We start from the raw sequence: 8,797 nt of genomic DNA, 5'->3' as shown, positions 1-8,797 counted from the left end.
GGGGGGGGGGGGGGGGATTGGTACTGTCACGCCCTGACCTTAGTTCCTTTGTTATGTCTCTATTTTGGTTTGGTCAGGGCATGAGTTGGGGTGGGCATTCTATGTTTTGTTCTATGTTGTCCTTTTCTATGTGTTTGGCCGGGTGTGGTTCTCAATCAGAGGCAGCTGTCTATCGTTGTCTCTGATTGAGAACCATACTTAGGTAGCCTGTTCCCACCTGTGTTTGTGGGTAGTTGTTTTCTGTCTCTGTGTCTGTACCAGACAGAACTGTTTCGTGTTGGTCTATTTTTGTTATTTTGTCTTAGTGTTCTGAGTTAAATAAATTTTAACATGGACACTTACCACGCAGCGTTTTGGTCCGATCCTGACTACTCTTCATCAGACGAAGAAGATCGTTACAGTGGCAGGGCCCATAGGACTGAGGTCAAAAGTAGTGCACTATGTAGGGAATAGGGTGCCAGGGCCCATAGGACTGAGGTCAAAAGTAGTGCACTATGAAGGGAATAGGGTGCCAGGGCTCATAGGACTGATGTCAAAAGTAGTGCACTATGTAGGGAATAGGGTGCCAGGGCCCATAGGACTGATGTCAAAAGTAGTGCACTATGTAGGGAATAGGGTGCCAGGGCCCATAGGACATGAGGTCAAAAGTAGTGAACTATGTAGGGAATAGGGTGCCATTTCAGACTCACACTAGGTGTTCTCCATTGGGTAACGTAGTCATAGCAGCAGCACTCGAATCAGGACCAAAAATACAACAGTCAATTATCCCTGCTATAAAGAGCTAATGACCCAACAAGAGGTATAAATCTCCCATGTCTTCCATCTCCAGGACGAACCAGGCCCAAGGATAAGGACTCATTAAAGCAGAGTTATCTAGTCCAGATAGCATTGGCATGTCGGCAACGATCATTATTTTTGCCCCTGGAGCCGTTTTGCGGTTAGAGAGAGAACGAGAGAGAGAGAGAAAGAGAGGAGAGAGAGAGAGGAGAGAGAGAGAGAGAGAGAGAGAGAGAGAGAGAGAGAGAGAGAGAGAGAGAGTAACATTAAGAAATGCTATAGATGGAAGGAATGCAGTTTGGAAACCTACCAAAAAACAATTAGGCAACAGCAAATTCAATCCCTTTTAGACAACTTCCTGGGTAAAATGTTCCACTGCAATAGTGAAGGTGTAAACTTGGCAGTAGAAAATCTTAACAGTATATTTGACCTCTCAGCTTCCCTATCAAATCTAAAAATCTCAAATAGAAAACCGAAGAAAATGAACAACAATGACAAATGGTTTGATAAAGAATGCAAAAATCTAAGAAATAAATTGAGGAACCTGTCCAACCAAAAACATAGAGACCCGGAAAACCTGAGTCTACGCCTTCACTATGGCGAATCACTAAAACAATACAGAAATACACTACGGAAAAAGAAGGAACAGCACGTCAGAAATCAGCTCAATGTAATTGAAGAATCCATAGACTCTAACCAATTCTGTGAAAATTGGAAAACACTAAACAAACAACAACACGAAGAATTATCTATCCAAAATGGAGATGTATGGGTAAACCACTTCTCCAATCTTTTTGGCTCTATAACAAAGAATAAAGAACAAAAACATATACATGATCAAATACAAATCCTAGAATCAACTATTAAAGACTACCAGAACCCATTGGATTCTCCAATTACCTTGAATGAGTTACAGGACAAAATAAAAACCCTCAAACCCAAAAAGGCCTGTGGTGTTGATGGTATCCTTAATGAAATGATCAAATATACAGACAACAAATTCCAATTGGCTATACTAAAACTCTTTAACATCGTCCTTAGCTCTGGCATCTTCCCCAATATTTGGAACCAAGGACTGATCACCCCAATCCACAAAAGTGGAGACAAATTTGACCCCAATAACTACCGTGGAATATGCGTCAACAGTAACCTTGGGAAAATACTCTGCATTATCATTAACAGCAGACTCGTACATTTCCTCAATGAAAACAATGTACTGAGCAAATGTCAAATTGGCTTTTTACCAAATTACCGTACAACAGACCATGTATTCACCCTACACACCCTAATTGACAACCAAACAAACCAAAACAAAAGCAAAGTCTTCTCATGCTTTGTTGATTTAAAAAAAGCCTTCGACTCAATTTGGCATGAGGGTCTGCTATACAAATTGATGGAAAGTGGTGTTGGGGGTAAAACATACGACATTATAAAATCCATGTACACAAACAACAAGTGTGCGGTTAAAATTGGCAAAAAACACACACATTTCTTCACACAGGGTCGTGGGGTGAGACAGGGATGCAGCTTAAGCCCCACCCTCTTCAACATATATATCAACGAATTGGCGCGGGCACTAGAACAGTCTGCAGCACCCGGTCTCACCCTACTAGAATCCGAAGTCAAATGTCTACTGTTTGCTGATGATCTGGTGCTTCTGTCACCAACCAAGGAGGGCCTACAGCAGCACCTAGATCTTCTGCACAGATTCTGTCAGACCTGGGCCCTGACAGTAAATCTCAGTAAGACCAAAATAATGGTGTTCCAAAAAAGGTCCAGTCACCAGGACCACAAATTCCATCTAGACACCGTTGCCCTAGAGCACACAAAAAACTATACATACCTCGGCCTAAACATCAGCACCACAGGTAACTTCCACAAAGCTGTGAACGATCTGAGAGACAAGGCAAGAAGGGCCTTCTATGCCATCAAAAGGAACATAAATTTCAACATACCAATTAGGATCTGGCTAAAAATACTTGAATCAGTCATAGAGCCCATTGCCCTTTATGGTTGTGAGGTCTGGGGTCCGCTCACCAACCAAGATTTCACAAAATGGGACAAACACCAAATTGAGACTCTGCATGCAGAATTCTGCAAAAATATCCTCCGTGTACAACGTAGAACACCAAATAATGCATGCAGAGCAGAATTAGGCCGATACCCACTAATTATCAAAATCCAGAAAAGAGCCGTTAAATTCTACAACCACCTAAAAGGAAGCGATTCCCAAACCTTCCATAACAAAGCCATCACCTACAGAGAGATGAACCTGGAGAAGAGTCCCCTAAGCAAGCTGGTCCTAGGGCTCTGTTCACAAACACAAACACACCCCACAGAGCCCCAGGACAACAGCACAATTAGACCCAACCAAATCATGAGAAAACAAAAAGATAATTACTTGACACATTGGAAAGAATTAACAAAAAAACAGAGCAAACTAGAATGCTATTTGGCCCTAAACAGAGAGTACACAGTGGCAGAATACCTGACCACTGTGACTGACCCAAACTTAAGGAAAGCTTTGACTATGTACAGACTCAGTGAGCATAGCCTTGCTATTGAGAAAGGCCGCCGTAGGCAGACATGGCTCTCAAGAGAAGACAGGCTATGTGCACACTGCCCACAAAATGAGGTGGAAACTGAGCTGCACTTCCTAACCTCCTGCCCAATGTATGACCATATTAGAGAGACATATTTCCCTCAGATTACACAGATCCACAAAGAATTCGAAAACAAATCCAATTTTGATAAACTCCCATATCTACTGGGTGAAATTCCACAGTGTGCCATCACAGCAGCAAGATTTGTGACCTGTTGCCACAAGAAAAGGGCAACCAGTGAAGAACAAACACCACTGTAAATACAACCCATATTTATGTTTATTTATTTTAACTTGTGTGCTTTAACCATTTGTACATTGTTACAACACTGCATATATATAATATGACATTTGTAATGTCTTTATTGTTTTGAAACTTCTGTATGTGTAATGTTTACTGTTCATTTTTATTGTTTATTTGACTTTTGTATATTACCTACCTCACTTGCTTTGGCAATGTTAACACATGTTTCCCATGCCAATAAAGCCCCTTGAATTGAATTGAATTGAATTGAGAGAGAGAGAGAGAGAGAGAGAGAGAGAGAGAGAGAGAACAAGAGAGAGAGAGAGAGAGAGGGAGGAGAGAGAGACAGAGACAGAGAGAGAGAGAGGGAGAGAGAGAGAGAGAGAGAGAAAGAGAGAGAGAGGAGAGAGAGACAGAGAGAGAGAGAGAGAACGAGAGAGAGAGAGAGAGAGAGAGAGAGAGAGAGAGAGAGAGAGAGAGAGAACAAGAGAGAGAGAGAGAGATAGGGAGGAGAGAGAGACAGAGAGAGAGATAAACACCACTGTAAATACAACCCATATTTATGTTTATTTATTTTAACTTGTGTGCTTTAACCATTTGTACATTGTTACAACACTGCATATATATAATATGACATTTGTAATGTCTTTATTGTTTTGAAACTTCTGTATGTGTAATGTTTACTGTTCATTTTTATTGTTTATTTGACTTTTGTATATTACCTACCTCACTTGCTTTGGCAATGTTAACACATGTTTCCCATGCCAATAAAGCCCCTTGAATTGAATTGAATTGAATTGAGATAGAGAGAGGGAGGAGAGAGAGACAGAAAGAGAGAGAGAGAGAGAGAGAGAGAGAGCCAGCCTAACGCTACCCAGCCTAACGCTACCCAGCCTAACGCTACCCAGCCTAACGCTACCCAGCCTAACGCTACCCAGCCTAACGCTACCCAGCCTAACGATACCCAGCCTAACGCTACCCAGCCTAACACTGCCCAGCCTAACGCTACCTAGCCTAACACTACCCAGTCTAACACTACCCAGCCTAACGCTACCCAGCCTAACGCTACCCAGCCTAACGCTACCCAGCCTAACACTACCCAGTCTAACACTACCCAGCCTAACGCTACCCAGCCTAACGCTACCCAGCCTAACACTGCCCAGCCTAACGCTACCCAGCCTAACACTACCCAGTCTAACGCTACCCAGCCTAACACTACCCAGCCTAACGCTGCCCAGCCTAACGCTACCCAACCTAACGCTACCCAGCCTAACGCTACCCAGCCTAACGCTACCCAACCTAAAGCTACCCAGCCTAACGCTACCCAGCCTAACACTACCCAGCCTAACGCTACCCAACCTAACGCTACCCAACCTAACACTACCCAGCCTAATGCTACCCAGCCTAACGATACCCAGCTAATGCCTTTTCTAAATGCTCTTGATGTTTTAGAGAATACGTTTTTTATTTTTCCTTTTCTTTTGTTACTTTCCTCTCTAGTTTTCTTTTTCGTGGGCACACATCTCAGTGAACGAACAGCTCTGTGGGCAGTGAGAGATGGTGATATTGTAACGTTAACAGAAGGCTGTTGAGTAAAACACTGTTTCTGTGTCGCCTGCCAGTTCTCTCTCACTTTGGTGAGGTTGCATGTCTATGTAAAAGGTTAGTCAGTAGTTTAGACGAGCCACATTGCCGTTAATAAAAAAGTAGTCGCTAAGTTTTATAAAGAGTTATAGAGATCAGTATAGTAGTGATGGGAACAGAGGGGTCAGTATAGTAGTGATGGGAACAGAGGGGTCAGTATAGTAGTGATGGGAACAGAGGGGTCAGTATAGTGGTGATGGGAACAGAGGGGTCAGTATAGTAGTGATGGGAACAGAGGGGTCAGTATAGTAGTGATGGGAACAGAGGGGTCAGTATAGTAGTGATGGGAACAGAGGGGTCAGTATAGTAGTGATGGGAACAGAGGGGTCAGTATAGTAGTGATGGGAACAGAGGGGTCAGTATAGTGGTGATGGGAACAGAGGGGTCAGTATAGTAGTGATGGGAACAGAGGGGTCAGTATAGTGGTGATGGGAACAGAGGGGTCAGTATAGTAGTGATGGGAACAGAGGGGTCAGTATAGTGGTGATGGGAACAGAGGGGTCAGTATAGTGGTGATGGGAACAGAGGGGTGAGTATAGTGGTGATGGGAACAGAGGGGTCAGTATAGTAGTGATGGGAACAGAGGGGTCAGTATAGTGGTGATGGGAACAGAGGGGTCAGTATAGTGGTGATGGGAACAGAGGGGTCAGTATAGTAGTGATGGGAACAGAGGGGTCAGTATAGTGGTGATGGGAACAGAGGGGTCAGTATAGTAGTGATGGGAACAGAGGGGTCAGTATAGTAGTGATGGGAACAGAGGGGTCAGTATAGTAGTGATGGGAACAGAGGGGTCAGTAGAGTGGTGATGGGAACAGAGGGGTCAGTAGAGTGGTGATGGGAACAGAGGGGTCAGTATAGTAGTGATGGGAACAGAGGGGTCAGTATAGTGGTGATGGGAACAGAGGGGTCAGTATAGTGGTGATGGGAACAGAGGGGTCAGTATAGTGGTGATGGGAACAGAGGGGTCAGTATAGTGGTGATGGGAACAGAGGGGTCAGTATAGTGGTGATGGGAACAGAGGGGTCAGTATAGTGGTGATGGGAACAGAGGGGTCAGTATAGTGGTGATGGGAACAGAGGGGTCAGTATAGTTGTGATGGGAACAGAGGGGTCAGTATAGTGGTGATGGGAACAGAGGGGTCAGTATAGTGGTGATGGGTACAGAGGGGTCAGTTTAGTGGTGATGGGATCAGAGGGGTCGGTATAGTGGTGATGGGAACAGAGGGGTCAGTATAGTGGTGATGGGAACAGAGGGGTCAGTATAGTGGTGATGGGAACAGAGGGGTCAGTATAGTGATGATGGGAACAGAGGGGTCAGTATAGTGGTGATGGGAACAGAGGGGTCAGTATAGTGGTGATGGGAACAGAGGGGTCAGTATAGTGGTGATGGGAACAGAGGGGTCAGTATAGTGGTGATGGGAACAGAGGGGTCAGTATAGTGGTGATGGGAACAGAGGGGTCAGTATAGTAGTGATGGGAACAGAGGGGTCAGTATAGTGGTGATGGGAACAGAGGGGTCAGTATAGTGGTGATGGGAACAGAGGGGTCAGTATAGTGGTGATGGGAACAGAGGGGTCAGTATAGTGGTGATGGGAACAGAGGGGTCAGTATAGTGGTGATGGGAACAGAGGGGTCAGTATAGTGGTGATGGGAACAGAGGGGTCAGTATAGTTGTGATGGGAACAGAGGGGTCAGTATAGTGGTGATGGGAACAGAGGGGTCAGTATAGTGGTGATGGGTACAGAGGGGTCAGTTTAGTGGTGATGGGATCAGAGGGGTCGGTATAGTGGTGATGGGAACAGAGGGGTCAGTATAGTGGTGATGGGAACAGAGGGGTCAGTATAGTGGTGATGGGAACAGAGGGGTCAGTCCAGTGGTGATGGGAACAGAGGGGTCAGTATAGTGGTGATGGGAACAGAGGGGTCAGTATAGTGGTGATGGGAACAGAGGGGTCAGTATAGTGGTGATGGGAACAGAGGGGTCAGTATAGTAGTGATGGGAACAGAGGGGTCAGTATAGTTGTGATGGGGGACAGAGGGGTCAGTATAGTGGTGATGGGAACAGAGGGGTCAGTATAGTGGTGATGGGAAAAGAGGGGTCAGTATAGTAGTGATGGGAACAGAGGGGTCAGTATAGTAGTGATGGGAACAGAGGGGTCAGTATAGTGGTGATGGGAACAGAGGGGTCAGTATAGTGGTGATGGGAACAGAGGGGTCAGTATAGTGGTGAGTGGAAGTAACTAAACTAACTAGTTCACTACATAGAAATCATAACTCTTGATCACAACGTCCACGAAATATGTTACCGTAAGCCAATCACAGTAGCTGACTGAAAACCAAGATCACAAAGCACTGTGTTCATTGGCTAATGTATGGAGAAAATCATTTTTAGCCAGGAAATGGTTCCATTCACATTCTCAGTACATCTTTGTCTTCAATTCAGCGATGGTATTAATATTTTACAGCGATGGTAATACGCATTTCAATCTCATTTAACGGACTAATTAATTGACTAGGTTACACACATTTAGCCGCAACTGAATTCAAATTTTATAAAACTCAAAGTGTTCCTTATTTAATAATTGCCGTGTTGACGTTTGAACTGTTGCTACGACAACAGGGACGGCATGGCGTGTTTGTCGGGGCTTTACGGTAACCTCACTGAAATAATGTCTCGGGTCTCCTGGTATCAATGTCATGTGAATGTCGGTAGTATGAACAGTATATTCAATCATTACTGTGAAAACTGAAAAAATCATAAAGCCCTATTCCCTATATAGTACACTACTATAGACCAGAGCCCTATTCCCTATATAGTGCACTACTATAGACCAGAGCCCTATTCCCTATATAGTGCACTACTATAGACCAGAGCCCTATTCCCTATATAGAACACTACTTTAGACCAGAGCCCTATTCCCTATATAGCGCACTACTTTAGACCAGAGCCCTGTTCCCTATGTAGTACACTACTTTAGACCAGAGCCCTATTCCCTATATAGTGCACTACTATAGACCAGAGCCCTATTCCCTATATAGTACACTACTTTAGACCAGAGCCCTATTCCCTATATAGTGTACTACTTTAGACCAGAGCCCTATTCCCTATATAGTGCACTACTATAGACCAGAGCCCTATTCCCTATATAGTACACTACTTTAGACCAGAGCCCTATTCCCTATATAGTGTACTACTTTAGACCAGAGCCCTGTTCCCTATGTAGTACACTACTGAGACGTAAACCCAAGACACAAATCAGGCTACCGTAGACAGCACCTTCTATGTAGATTGACTTACTACTGCTCTCTGTACAACACACCTAGCTAATCACAGCCCACTTTAAACCCACCTAGCTAATCACAGCCCCCTTTAAACCCACCTAGCCAATCACAGCCCCCTTTAAACCCACCTAGCTAATCACAGCCCCCTTTAAACCCACCTAGCTAATCACAGCCCCCTTTATTAAACCCACCTAGCTAATCACAGCCCCCTTTAAACCCACCTAGCTAATCACAGCCCCCTTTAAACCCA

Source organism: Salvelinus alpinus, chromosome 11, assembly GCF_045679555.1.
Source record: "Salvelinus alpinus chromosome 11, SLU_Salpinus.1, whole genome shotgun sequence".
NCBI classification, from domain to species: domain Eukaryota; kingdom Metazoa; phylum Chordata; class Actinopteri; order Salmoniformes; family Salmonidae; genus Salvelinus; species Salvelinus alpinus.
This window is presented reverse-complemented; position numbering follows the sequence as displayed.